This window comes from Euprymna scolopes, chromosome 40, assembly GCF_053919585.1.
Source record: "Euprymna scolopes isolate OS-2025 chromosome 40, ASM5391958v1, whole genome shotgun sequence".
NCBI lineage: Eukaryota > Metazoa > Mollusca > Cephalopoda > Sepiida > Sepiolidae > Euprymna > Euprymna scolopes.
Window position 1 is genome coordinate 36356528 of NC_136521.1, and position 14752 is coordinate 36371279.

Sequence of the window (14752 nt, forward strand, 5' to 3'; positions counted from 1 at the left end):
CCATCAAAAACCATTAAAAGTCGCCATTTTCAAATTTTTTGAGGAGTTGGAAAGAAACTTTACATTGACCATTTTTTTTCTAGGGGTTAAACGACGCTGGGTCACGTCGTAAAAATGAGCATTTTTTATTTAAGATATTAAATAAATTATAAAGAAAATATGTTTCGCAGGCAATTAAAGCCACTTGCTATGGGTAATTATTATAATAAATCCTAGACAACACCGATTAAAATTTATAAACAAAAAAAAGAGCAGAGGATGATGGATTTTGTTCACATGTGTCTCTGGCCAACTCTGCCCTCGTGAGGATGCAACTAAATGAGGACATTAGTTTTATTTTTCTCTGACAAATAAAAAAGGTTACTTAAAAATTAAGAATAAGCGAAAAAAATTCCCTCCGAATAAAAATAACAAGTCCGATAGCCATTAGTCACGTGCTCTCGTGTAATGAATGAATGCATGAATGTAGGATTGACATGAAATTCTAAAAGATAAACTAAAATGACCGAAAAATGGGCTGAAATGACTTAAATAAATAAAAAGTAAATGACTTAGAATTACTTTAATGAACTTAAGGATGAATTGAATGCTAAAAAAATAACTGGAATCCTTCAAAAACAACTTGAATGATCTGGAGAATGACTTGGATGGCTTTAAGACTGACTGGTTGTAAAGTGAGTGATCATTTTACATTAAATTAATACAGAAAAGTGATCCCACACTTTATATCACAAAGTTACAAGCATAAGTACAGCATGTAGTAAGAAAGATACTACACTTTGATCTTGGTCAAACGGCCAAGAAAAGGGTATTTATTTGCTCCTCCACCGAGCAAATTAGGCACAAGACCGATTTTTAATGTGAGGAATAAAGGTTAAATGCGGACCAACTCCCTGGGGAGTAGGAGAGCTGGATAGTGACAATTGGTATGAAGAGTTGCCCCTACATTGACCAAGGTCTTATATGTGGGGCTGCCCCCACATATGATCTTTTCTTGCAGTATCTGCCGGAACAGATACTACACTTTGATCTTGGTGAAAAGGCCAAGAAAAGCGGTATTTATTTGCTCCCCCACCGAGAAAATTAGGCACAAGGCCGATTTTTAATGTGAGGAATAAAGGTTAAATGGGGACCAACTCCCTGGGGAGTAGGGGAGCTGGATAGTGACAATTGGTATGAAGGGTTGACCCTACATTGACCAAGGTCTTATATGTGAGGTTGCCCCCACATATGGTCTTTTCTTACAGTATCTGCCGGAACAGATGGTATTTATTTGCTCCCCCACCGAGCAAATTAGGCACAAGGCCGATTTTTAATGTGAGGAGTGAAGGGGAAATGGGGACCAACTCCCCGGGGAGTAAGGGAGCTGGATATTGACAATTGGTATGAAGGGTTACCCCTACATTGACCAAGGTCTTATATGTGGAGTTGCCCCCACATATGGTCTTTGCTTGCAGTATCTGCCGGAACAGATACTACACTTTGCTCTTGTCCAAAAGGCCAAGAAAAGCTAAGAGCAGCATCTATTAACAACAGACCTTTGATCTTAACCAAAAAGGCCAAGCACAAAAGGGTTACGGACAGACCGACTGACCGACAGACCGACTGACGACGAACCGACGGTGTGACTTATAGTGTCGCTTGTACGCGACTAAAAATAATAGTTCAGCTTAGAATAATATTTCGAAATGAAAACAAAAGCAAGAAATATTTAATAATGTAATTTTTCGATTAAACTATCACAATTATTTCCCCTTTTGGTTTTCTGGTTTTTGGTTTGAAAATAAAACGGTTTCAGATTTCAGATATAATCAGTTAAATCAAATGTAACTTTAAATTTAAATAAACTAAATAATGAAAAATGTTTTAATCATTACAGCTATTATGTCGAATAAGTAATGTCGTGGAGGTAATTATTTAAATAGATGTCATTTTATGTGATATGTTAATAACCGTAACTCAATAATGTAAAAGTCGTTTGAAGAATCCTATATATTGAAAGTACATATAGAATATAATGTCTCCGGTGACAGAAGTATCCTAACATGGGCATTAATATTTCATCACAAGGAGAGGTATACACACACATGGCCTTTATATTTCTTTGGTCATTGGTAGTTGTACACACAGGCACACAAACGCACGAACGATACTACTTTATATATATATATATATATATATATATATATATATATATATATATATATATATGAACGGGTATGTTTGGAGGCTACAAACAACGCATTTTTTTAAATAAACAAATTTATTTGCTTGTATCAGATATATTTCGGGCTAACATCATGCGGCCAATCAAAAGAAAGAAAATACAGATTTTTTATTAATAAGGATGTGAAATATATCTGCTATAAGGAAATAATATTGTTTATTAAAAATGCGTTGTTTTTAGCTTTCAAAACGTAGCCATTTATATACGTAATTATTTTCAATTTTCAATTAGCACACACACATACACACACACACATATATATATATATATGTTCAAACATTTATGTAATTAGTAATTCCTGAAACATATGAATATTAAGCTACAGAAAATCTTCTTTTGCCAAGCTAAATGAGATAAATACACGTTAGTTAATGTTTTTATATATCTTTTATACGTGAAACCTGGAACATACGGAGGAAACAGGGCAAATAAAAAGAACATTGTCTGCGAGTAAATGCTGGACTGAAAGAGGAAATTAAAATTGTCTCTTATTATTCTGTAATTCTATAATTTGTATTGAACAATGTAAGACAATATTACTTTCTGATTAGATATTAGTACTTATTATTTTATCGCATTTGAGTCAGTTCTATATTTAAAATACAGTGGACACTATTTTCATAGAAATATTAATAACCCATGTTTGCAGCTTGTTATTGGGCTTTCTTTAAAAAAAAAAGCTTTATCAAAAAATATTAGTTTATTAAATAAATCTTTATGTCGTGATATTTCCACAGCTCCTGCTAGTATATAGCATTGCAACGTATGATCATACATTTTAAATATCTGTTATATAATGAGAACACCAAAAGTTCATTTATGTGTATGAGGTATATCTATTTTTATTATAGTTATATAACTTTGTTTTGCTTATATATAAACACAATGCACATAACATTATATATATATATATATATATATATATATATATATATATATATATATATATTATTTGAGGGTATTTGAAGAGAGGGAGAGAGCAGAGAGAGGGAGCGAGTGAGGAAGAGTAAGAGAGAGATAAAGTAAAGATAGAAGTGTGTGTGTGTATGTGTATGAGAGAGAGAGAGAGAGAGAGAGAGAGAGAGAGAGAGAGAGAGAGAGAGAGAGAGAGAGAGTTTATGACATTTTGAATTTTGCCATTCAGTGCATAACACGCTTCTTCGTATAATTCGATGCTAATTCCACCGTGAATTAATGTGAGATGTTTGAGAGGGATTTTCGACCCAGCCCCATACTTGCCCTTCCTCCTAAAATAAAAAAAAACTGGAGGGTAACAGACACTCCCCAGATTTCTTGACATTTTTCACGCTCCTGTCCACGATTATCTTCGGAATATACTTTTATTTCCGACAAAAAAAATCTCTTCCAAAGGATATACATGCTTGCCTTATCACCCACCCGATATATATCGTGTTATATATATATATAAATATATATATATATATATATATATATATATATATATATATATATATATAAACTGGATATATATGTATATATATATAATATATATACATAAAACTAGATTTTTTTGCGATACGTTTTGAATGAATTCAATTATTTACGAAAGTGCATTTTTACCTAAATGCGAGTTGAGAATAGTTTTCCCTTTAACCAATTCGATACCCCCATATGGGGAGCAGCATATATATTGTTTTCAAAATATAATTATCTACTGACACGTGTTTCGTCGTCTCTCGCAAGATGCAGCCACTCTGATGAGTCGTACACGACGAAACACGAGTCAGTGGATAATTATATTTCAAAAACAATATATAAAACTATATATATATATATAACTGTATATATGTATTAAACTGTATATATATATATATATATATATATATTTATATAATATAAATGGTATTTTATCAATATATGCATATATAAAGAGTCAACGTTCTAATGGGTTATAAAAATCAATATGTGAACAGCTAGAACATTCTAATAAATGTTAAACTTTTACAGTGATATTATTGAATTAATTGGGAATTATTTAGGTGATAAATATGTTGTATCATTTATTTCTATTTAATTATTTGACTATTATCCTCATCTCCTAGTTGTTGCTTTTAACGACGTTTCGCCCAATTATACCTCTGACCTTGGTCAGGTTAACCGCGACGGGATAGGTATGTCGAATTCTCCAACTACATCCACAGATTTAGAAGATAAAAAAAATCCGACCTTGATTGCCCTTCCGTGGCGCAATGGATAGAGATGCGGAATATCTACGATTCCAGGTGAGCATTGTCTGGAGGTAGCGGTTTCGATCCCACTCAAAGTCGGTCAAAGAGTTAGTTGGCCAACTCGTGGTGAGATGACAACAACTATTGAAGGCAGTAATTGCTGTTCGTTGGTTGTTTTTGTTTTACGGCATATCAACCCTTTTCGGGTTATTTAATGCCGAATCCAAAGATTTTGAAGAAAAAATCTTTTTAATAGAATATATTTGCTGTTTTCACGTCGGTTTCTATTTAACCCATAGTTGGGACCCTAACAGGTACTACCACTCCGGGTTAGAGTGGACCTGAGAGCAATGGTAATTAAAGGGTGGCTCCACACTCCCCAAAGCCCACAAGCTGGGGCCTCACCACTGGATATAGTTTAAGGTCATATCCAGGACCCCCATTGAGAGACTTTTACCCTCTGCAGGGGGGCAGTCGGCGTATTCTAATGCCCCACCGACAGGGCCAGTAATTGCTGTGAATGTAGTTGAAGCTTCTGACATTCTTGTACCGGCTTGGTTAACCTGAAGAAGGCCAGAGGAATAATTGGTCGAAACGTCGTGAAAACAACAATTAGAAGATAATAGTCCAAATAATTAAATAAAATAAAGAATCTAAAATCATTGATTAATTCCATCTAGTGTCACTAGATGCAATTATCCGTTAGGTTAATAAAATAACGAAACTATATTAGAACGTATAAGAAACGAACATTCTTTTCGTAAATAGTTATTTTTTGTTTCCTAAAACAAAAATAAACTTAAGAGAATATATATTTCATTAAAAAAGGTATTCATATTTGTAAATATTTAAATAATTATTTTCATTGTTATTTTTAGATTAAAATTAATTAAATAAAAATAGCTGTAGAGGGGTTAAACCAGATGTTGTGGTTTCGACTCATATGTTATAAATAATGGAATCTGTAAATTATGCTTAGATGAAAATATCAAATCAAAAATAAATTAATTTATTAAAAATAATCAAAAGCAATAGAATTAACAGCAATAAATGAACACAATAAAAATAATTAATTATACTAACAGTAATGGTAGAATTAAAACTATTACTGTTTATATAATACACACTTATACAATTGTAGACAAACAAATAATTGTCCACTAATAAATATATGCTAAACAGCAAATGGTTTAAGTTCTATAATTCTAATCTTATGGTAGTTCTTTTCTATTATCATTATTGATAAGATTTTTATTGCTACTACTCTGTATATATGTGCCTAATGTAATATTGTGTGTTATGATATACTATTTCAGTTAGCTGTAAGAGGCGTTGAACGGATTTGAATGGATTTTATTATTGATTTTGTGTGAAATCAGTTATTTGAACAAATTCCGATGGACCAATAATAATGTCGATTTTATTTCTCATCCGGAATGGTAATATCCGGCTGTGTTCTAATTCTTATTTTAAAATTGCCAATGTTTCTTGTAATGAAATTAGAGAACTATTTTTTGTTCAGAATTTGATTTCCATCTAGGTTTTTATCATTATTCGAGTACAAAGAAGTTTTCAATATTTAGAATAATTCTCTTAGTTTCTGTTTATTTTTCTATTGTTCTCTGTATGAGTTTACGAATAGTGTACTTACAAGAGTTGCAACATATCTTCGTGTTTTTCCTTGGTTTTCAGGAGTACAAAACAAGAAATCAGTTTTACAGAGTACAACACTCCCCTAAACAAACACATATTTTATAGTGGAAAACTCTCCATCTTCCATTAAGCAGGTAGGTGTTAAAATTGAACAGATTTATGGATGCAAGCATTCACGAACAGTGTCAGTATATGCAACGTTGTCGTTATATTAGTTCACACGTATGCAGAGATAATCGCAACGGAGCAAAAAACAAAACGATCTGACTAATCTTTAAGGCATTTATTCATGGTACTTTCCAGAATAACAGATTTTCCCTTGTTTTAAAAGTCTCTCAGTTTGCCATGTAATTCACAGAACTCTACCGTGTCGACATATGCTTAAAAGTCTGTCTGTCATCACGTATCACGTGGCCACGCGTCTATCTCACGCTGAAACGCCTTGGTGATACTCTCACAACGTGGTTCCTCGCAATCGGCGTGCTTTTCCGTCGCTTGTCGCTCACATGTGTTTTTTTGTTTCTGATTTTCTTTCCCTTCTTGCCTCTGCCGTGACGTCATGTTGCGCACCACTAAAATCATTTGCATAAGTGTCATGCAGCAGCTACTGCTGCTAACGTGCGTCATAGAAACTGGGAGAAATTCTTTGTTCGACATATTTTAATAGGTTTTTAAAGAAGCAGGTTCTCTTAATAGAAGAGGGACAATTATTTAAGCTTTGTTTTTCAATTTCAAATTTGAAAAATATAAATCATTCATGTATTCTAATATCTAGTTACTAATATAGTTACTTTAACCTAGGCAAACAGTTTTAAGGCTTTTCTATATCATATAATTGCTTTTCGTTGTACTGTTTGAAAATTCGATGCCTCGGTTCAGTCTCGAAAGACAAAGATTACCCTCGTAAGGACAGCTGCGCGTGTAATTGTGAGGCAAGAGTTGCGCAATCAGAACAAGACCCCTCCTGAATCGGCACTGTTTAAGTCCAGTGGCAAGGAGAAGATTAGGACGACTGGAAACAATGCCGAGATAAGCGGAGAGCACATACAGCACCTGAAAATCTCAAATGGTCACCCGTTTAGTACTGACCAGGTTCAACGTTGCTTAACTTCGGTGATCCAGCGAGAACCGATGTATCAACTTGATTACGCCGTACTTGCGTGTTTGAAACTACTTAACTTGTAAAATATTGTTGTAGGAGCTCACTCTTGCACAAGATTTACACTATTCCGAGCGGTGTAAACTTACGACAGATTCACTCTCGTTACTTTTTTTATTTTACTTTTGTTAGTTTGAAGAGATCAAGGGGATCCTCTCTGGGGCTAACACTTGATTCTATTACAATTTAAATTTATATCCGAGAGCTATTTTAAGAATAGATACTGTTCCCTTTATGGCTGCTATCTGTATTTCCTTACAGCTTGGTTTTCCAGGGATTGCTTCTAAGTATTTTTGAAGGTTCTTTTTTATTAGGCCAGTTGCTCCTGTCACAACTGGTATAATGTTTATTTCTTTCAGAGACCATGTTGTTTTTAGATCATTTTTTAGGTCCTGATATTTTGTTATCTTTTCCTGTTCTGCTCTATTAAGACCAAAGTCGTTTGGAACTGTGACGTCGATAATGTGTGCAGTCCTTTCGGGCTTGTTCCATATTACTATATCTGGCTTGATGGCCTTGTTTTTTATGTATCTGCCTGCCTGTATGTCTTTGTCGTAGAACACTGTCACTTTTCCATTTGCTGTTATCGGTGATGGATCATGTTCCCAGATGTTCGATGACCTATCTAGTTGCATCTCTCCACAGATCTTCCAATGTAAGTATCTACATACTTTTTTGCGGCGAGCAGTGTAATAACCAACGGCTAGAAGGATCTTGCATCCAAACATTAGGTGGCTTGGGCTTTTAACAGCTGAGTGACAGAATCTGCATTGGTCGTTTTTTTTTTTATATTCCAACCATTTTCTTAAATCCATTTGTGGGTAAGCCTTGATCTTGTGCAGCTATAATTAATCTTTCTTCGTCGAATGGAAATTTGTCACTTGTGAGGCCTCCTTGCCAATGTAGCTCTGGTTTAGTTCTTCCATGGACCTTCCTGCTCTCTTATGTTGTTGCCATCTTTCTAGTCTTGTCTTCAGTCCCCTTTTTGTATACTCCTTTCTCTTCTTCTCGTTACGTGTGTGTGTGTGTGTGTGTGTGTGTATACATTGTAGTCCGCCATATTGGCATTAAGTACTACAACTCTCGTTTCTTATGTATTCTGTCTTGTTGTAAATACAAATACTTTTTACTTAGCCACACCAGTGTGCGATTCTATTTCTTGTGACCCTTTTGGGCCACAGAAAAATGTATGAAGTGCCTTAAATAAGTTTCTAGACCTTTTTGTACATGCATTTAAAATTGTTGTAGACGCTTACAAAATTCAGCATGTTATTGCTATACATCTTATGAAATGACTGACCAATTTTTATGATTTCAGGTTCAAATAAACAGCTACAGCAGGAACTGTAATACACCCTACTAAAACCTAATTGTCACAGCTAGTAAATTTCAAAAATGCAATCCGGACGTAAGTACAATTTCGAAGAACGATATGCAATAAAATTCTGTTTTAAACTTGAAAAAAAAAAGAAGAAGAAGAATACAGAAATACATGGAATGCGTCAGACTGCTGTTGGACCACGTTGTATTCATCGAACATCAGATTTTGAGTAGCATGAGCGATTCAAGGAAGGTAGGGTATCTGTGAGAGATAAGGAGAGGCGTGGGAGGAGTAAGGAAGTCAGAACACCTGAGTAGATTGACCAAATAACGAATTTCATGGTTAAGAACTGTCGCGTGTCTATAGAGACAATAAGTGTACAGTTTGATGCTAGTGTGAGAACTGTACACACAATTATTCCCGAGGAACTGAAGATGCGGATGATTTTCGTGAATGCACCAGTTCATAATTCCATCATTGTCACAGACTGATTGACCAAGATGGGAATCAAGACAGTTCGTTACTTTTCTTATAATTCAGATTTATCTCTCCGTGACTTTTGGTTATTCGCTAAACTCAAGGAAAACCTTAGAGGCTGTCATTATGAGACAATTTGGGAGATGAAAAGGCTGTGACGAGGGTCATTGACACGCTCACATAAGAAGACTGCCATGGTGCATTCCAGAGGTTGTTGGAACAGTACAGCAGGTGCATTGCAGCCGGAGGAGATTACTTCTAAGTGGAATAGAGTTTCATGTGTACTATCAATAAAAATGCACACACGATAAATGTCTGGAAACTTATGGAAGACACCTCGCAAGTTTATATTCACTTACTCTCATTTTTTTTCATCTATAATATTTATATGACATCAATAATGATCACATTTATATTGAAATAGCAATCAATATGAAATAATAATTTCATAATACTTAAAAAAATTATCTGACATAATGGATCAGAAATCATTTAAAAATAATAGATGTAATTCATTGTATAATACCTCAAGGGTCTATCCTTGGACCTTTATTATTCCTGATATTAATAAATGACCTCCCTGATAAAATTGGTTCGGAGATGGGTATATTTGCTGATGACACGACTCTCTACACCAGGCACGAGGGGAAAACAAATGAATACATATCCAGAAACACTACCGAATGGCAGAAACACTACCGAATGACCTCAAATCTGCAGTGGAATGGGGCAAAAATGGATGGTTACATTCAATGCTGCCAAGACTAAGCTTGTCTCCTCCAATAATTACAAGACACCTTTTTTATCACTAATAACAATTGCCAAGAACACATTACTCGAAAGTACTTCCTTTAAACTCCTCGGCCTAACGTTTACAAGGAACATGAACTAGAATAGATACACTGAGAATATTGCTAAGGCTGCTGCAAGGAAGGTGGGCTCTCTCTACCGTGCTAGAAAACTACTTACGCCAGAAAGTATGCTGTACATTTATAAGACCACTATTCGCCCATGTATAGAGTATTGTTGTTACATTTGGGCTGGTGCGTCTACCACTTGTCTCTCACTTCTGAACAGGGTTCAAAAGAGAATCGCCAACCTGATTGGTCCTAAACTGTCATCTAGGCTTCAGCCTCTGTCCCATCGACGAAATGTTGCATCCCTCTGCTTGTTTTACAAGTACTTTGATGGTGAATTCTCTGACGAACTACAAACACTTGTCCTCCTCGACGTAAATACCCCCGACAAACCCGACAAGCAGCCAAATCCCACCCCTTCACAGTAGAGATCCCGAGATGTAAGAAGGCCTTCTACTCCAATAGTTTCTTCCCTAGAACTGCTAGATAGTTGATGATATTTTAAGGTTTTCAACTTTATTCGATTCTTGGCAGCACGGTCAGTCTGGAGAGACAATGGATACCCTATGTAACAGTAGCTACTAGTAATGGGACGATTCTAATGGCTTTACCGATCCGAGAAAATTACCGATTCCGTACTAAGCATCGGTGTCTGTTACAGTATATTGAAAGCCAGCGGTGTCTGGTGTCGTATATTGAGAAATAGCCGTGTCTGGTGCCGTGTATTGATATATTTGAAATTATTTAAATAATTTGTAAACATCTTTTCTTTAAAACACCCCGTTTCACACATCGTACATCCTTATTAACTCTAAACCTAACACCTGACCATAATCCTACCTGTAATCCTAATCATAAATCCTGAACCGAACCCTAACCCGAACCCTAACTCGAAACCCTAACTCGAAACCCTAACTCGAAACCCTAACCCTCCCCTTAACCCTAAAACTAATACGTTACGCCCATCTGAATTTTTTATCTATCACTAAGCACTAGTATTTACTCCAACCTAAAATTTGAACCCTATCCGAAAAACACTGACTATAATCCTAACTCTAACTATAATCGTAAACTCTAACACTAACCCAAAACCTTAACATTCACCACAACGTATAACCCTAACCTAATTACTAACTCTCACCCTGACACTGGCCGAAAACATTAATTGTAGCTCCAACTTAAATTACTATTGCCTAATGCGAGTACTAACATTTAACCATAATCTAAATCCATAAACCCTCATATAAACCCAAAACCTAAACCTGAAACTAACCGTATTCATAATCCTAAACCTTAACCTTAATACCAAGCTTAACAATAACCCTAACCAAAAACCCGAATACTAAATTCTAAGTGGTATATATTACACATACTGAGCACTTCTCAGGAATGTGGATACTATTCAAGCTTTGAGCAACCTGTTTTAATCATCACCGTATTGAATAGCCTCAAACCAAATAGTTTTGCAAGATTAAGATCATCATTTTTGTTATTGACTAAATTCCATACATGCAGAATTTAAATTAATGCCAAAAATAAAATAAAATTAATACACAATATGTGTCAAAAAAACAAAAAACAAAAACACACACACAAAGATCAAAAGAAAACTTCAGGGCGCGATTGTTGTATTTCGTATAAATTATCAAATGGTTGAACAGAAATATGTGGCGCATCTGGTTTTAAGTACAACAATTCCATTAAGCAGTTTTGATTGTAGTGTTAGCACATAAAAAAAACAAACGAAAAACAAATTGATATGACCAAAGAATATTGAAAAGAAAAGCGAAAAAATGGCAGAGATACCATAAAATATAAAAAAAATCTTGCGAAATTTCTCTCTCTCTCTCTCTCTCTCTCCATCTCTATATCTCTATCTCTCTAGCTCGCTCTCTCTCTCTCTCTATCTATCTATCTATATATATATGTATATATATATGTATATATATGTATACATATATATATATGTATACACATATATATATATATATGTATATATATGTATACATATATATATATGTATATATATATATATATATATATATATATATCAAATATTAATCAGCGCCATTTTGAATAGCCTTAAACCAAATAGTTCTGCGAGATTATGATCACCATTTTTGTAATAAACCAAATTCAATGAAACATGCATAAGAGAAAAAATGCTGCCTATATATATATATATATATATATATATATATATATATATATATATATATATAGGCAGCATTTTCTACTAATTTTATGTTTTGCATTAATTTAAATTCTGCATTATTTAAATTTGGTTTATTACAAAAGTGATGATCATAATCTCGCAGAACCATTTGGTTTAAGGCTATTCATAATGGCGTTGATTAATATTTGATATATATATATATATATATATATATATATATATATACACACACACACACACATATATATATATATATATATTTCAACTGCTAAAATAACTGCTATGTATTGGTGATCATTAGAATAAGATCTATAATAATAAATACGAAATTGGCATAAATTAAAATCTCATTTTAAGCGTATTGTACGACCGAGCAAGGCCGGCAGCCTCACATTACACACAAACACTCACATATACGTACATACACAAACACTCACATACAGGCAACACACACCCACATACACACAAACACTCATATACACGCACACACACAGACACACACACAGACACACACACAGAGCTTATTTTATTTTTTTTTATATATAACGTGACGGAACTCCTTATTAATTTTGTGCTGAAAACTTTTTTCAATTTTCATTCCGTATTTTTCATTACTTTTGTATAAGAAACATCATTTGATGATGTTCTCTAGTTATTCATAACTGACTGACCGGAGCATGCTCATGAATGTGTAGCGACATATAAATGTTTAAATAAAACAGGTTAAAATATATCTTGCCCTACATCGGCATTGATCACTCTTTGATGAACCTCGTTAAAAATCCATTGGTTGCTTCATTTCTAAAAAAATATTAAGCTGGAATTATATAATCATGAAGTGCACGCTTTTAAGATGCTACAAGAGTTAATAAAAATATTTCAATTTAAAATACCGTTGGGTATGTTGGTTATGGTAGGCCGACTCTTCAACCACGTTCCCTCACGTTTTCAAAGAGAGAAAAAAAATGAATCACCGTTGTTGAAGACAAACGACGACCGCTGTTTTTGTATTGCGCTATGACAAATATTTCGTGTTCGTGAAGAGCTGTATGCGATTATTTTTAAGATGGAATTTTTAAATGCCTTTCGATGTAACTCATATACGATAATACTTTTATCAATAATCGTAATTTGCCCCATTACATTATCAGTGCAATCTACGAAAAGGGAACAAATATTGATGCTTACATATTCATTATCATCTTCCTAAACTACTCTATTCTTTTCTTAGAGACTAATGACAACTTGTGCTTTCCCTTATCATCAAATAAACAGTTATATAACGTCAATTCTATATAACTCTATGGAATGATATTTTTGTGGTAGCTGCTCCAATACCGTATATAAATATTTTGTCTTTTGCGTGTTTTTAAAAGCCCCAGTCTTCAATCCTTCAGCCTCTGCATACTTGATCCAACCTGACCGCTGGAGAGGTTAATGTTGGATTTGCGATGGTCAGTCAGACCGTCTCTTTCGGACTATAGTTCACAAGAGAGCGGTCGCAAGCCTATTTGGTAGCCACTGAAGCCAAAAGAGCTGCGACTACTGTTACGGTCGGTTGGTCATCGGATTGGTCAAGAGAACTGTACTACAATGACCGCTCTTGCGGCATGAAGGAGAAACATATACGCAGTAACGGTCAAGGGTACTAGACCAGTGGTCTGGTATCATTGGAGGGTTCTCCTATACGGAAACCGCACAGAACAAGAGGAACTGACATCCGCCCCAACCCACTCATAGTACACAAATGTTGACTACACTCATCAAGTCATGCAATTACTCCCGTTTGTTTGACACAAAATCAGGTTTATGCAGTTCCTAGAACCGCACGTGTAACTAAAATATTTTCAGGTTTTCATCTTTATTCCATTCTTGGCATCACGCTCAGTCGTGAGAGACAATGGATACCCTCTGCAAGGGTAGCTATTAGTGATGGGACGATTTTAATATTTTTACCGATTCCAACAAAATTACCGATTCCGTACTAAATTTCCGATGTTGATACAATTCGCGATTCCGATTCTTTATAAATCTTTAAATATTTTACTATAAAGCTGGTATTGTTTCCCGATTGCTGTGAAAACACGTTATATGCGCATATATTTTCTTAAACTTAAAAACACATTGATAGGGGCAGATAATATGCAGATTTTACTGTTACTGGAAGTTTAAAATCAATAAATATTTATAATTTTATTATTTTTACCAACAGTGGAAGATTTTTTTGAACAAAATTAAATAGAACATGATAATGAAAAGGCATCGTTTTTGGCATCGAAAATAAGCATATATTTTTCTGGTTCCGATACTCCCAAAAGTTTGGAGTTTCTAATTCTAGATTCTGAATCTGATTAATCGTCTAACACTATTAGTTACACATGTAATTGTAAGGCAAAGGTTGCGCAGTTACAAACCCCATCTCTCGTGAACCAGCACTGTCTGACTCCAGTTAAAAACAAGTTCAGAACAACTAGAAACATACAACACGTGGTATTCCCAAATGATCACGCATTCAGTATTGACCAGGATGAACGTCGCTTAACCTTGGTGTGTCAACGTGAATATGCCGTATATTCAATTAGATCCTCAGTATATATATATATATATATATCTATATATATGTATATATATATATATATATATATATAAATCTAACATAATTAAACAACGTAACGATTTTTACAATTTATCCA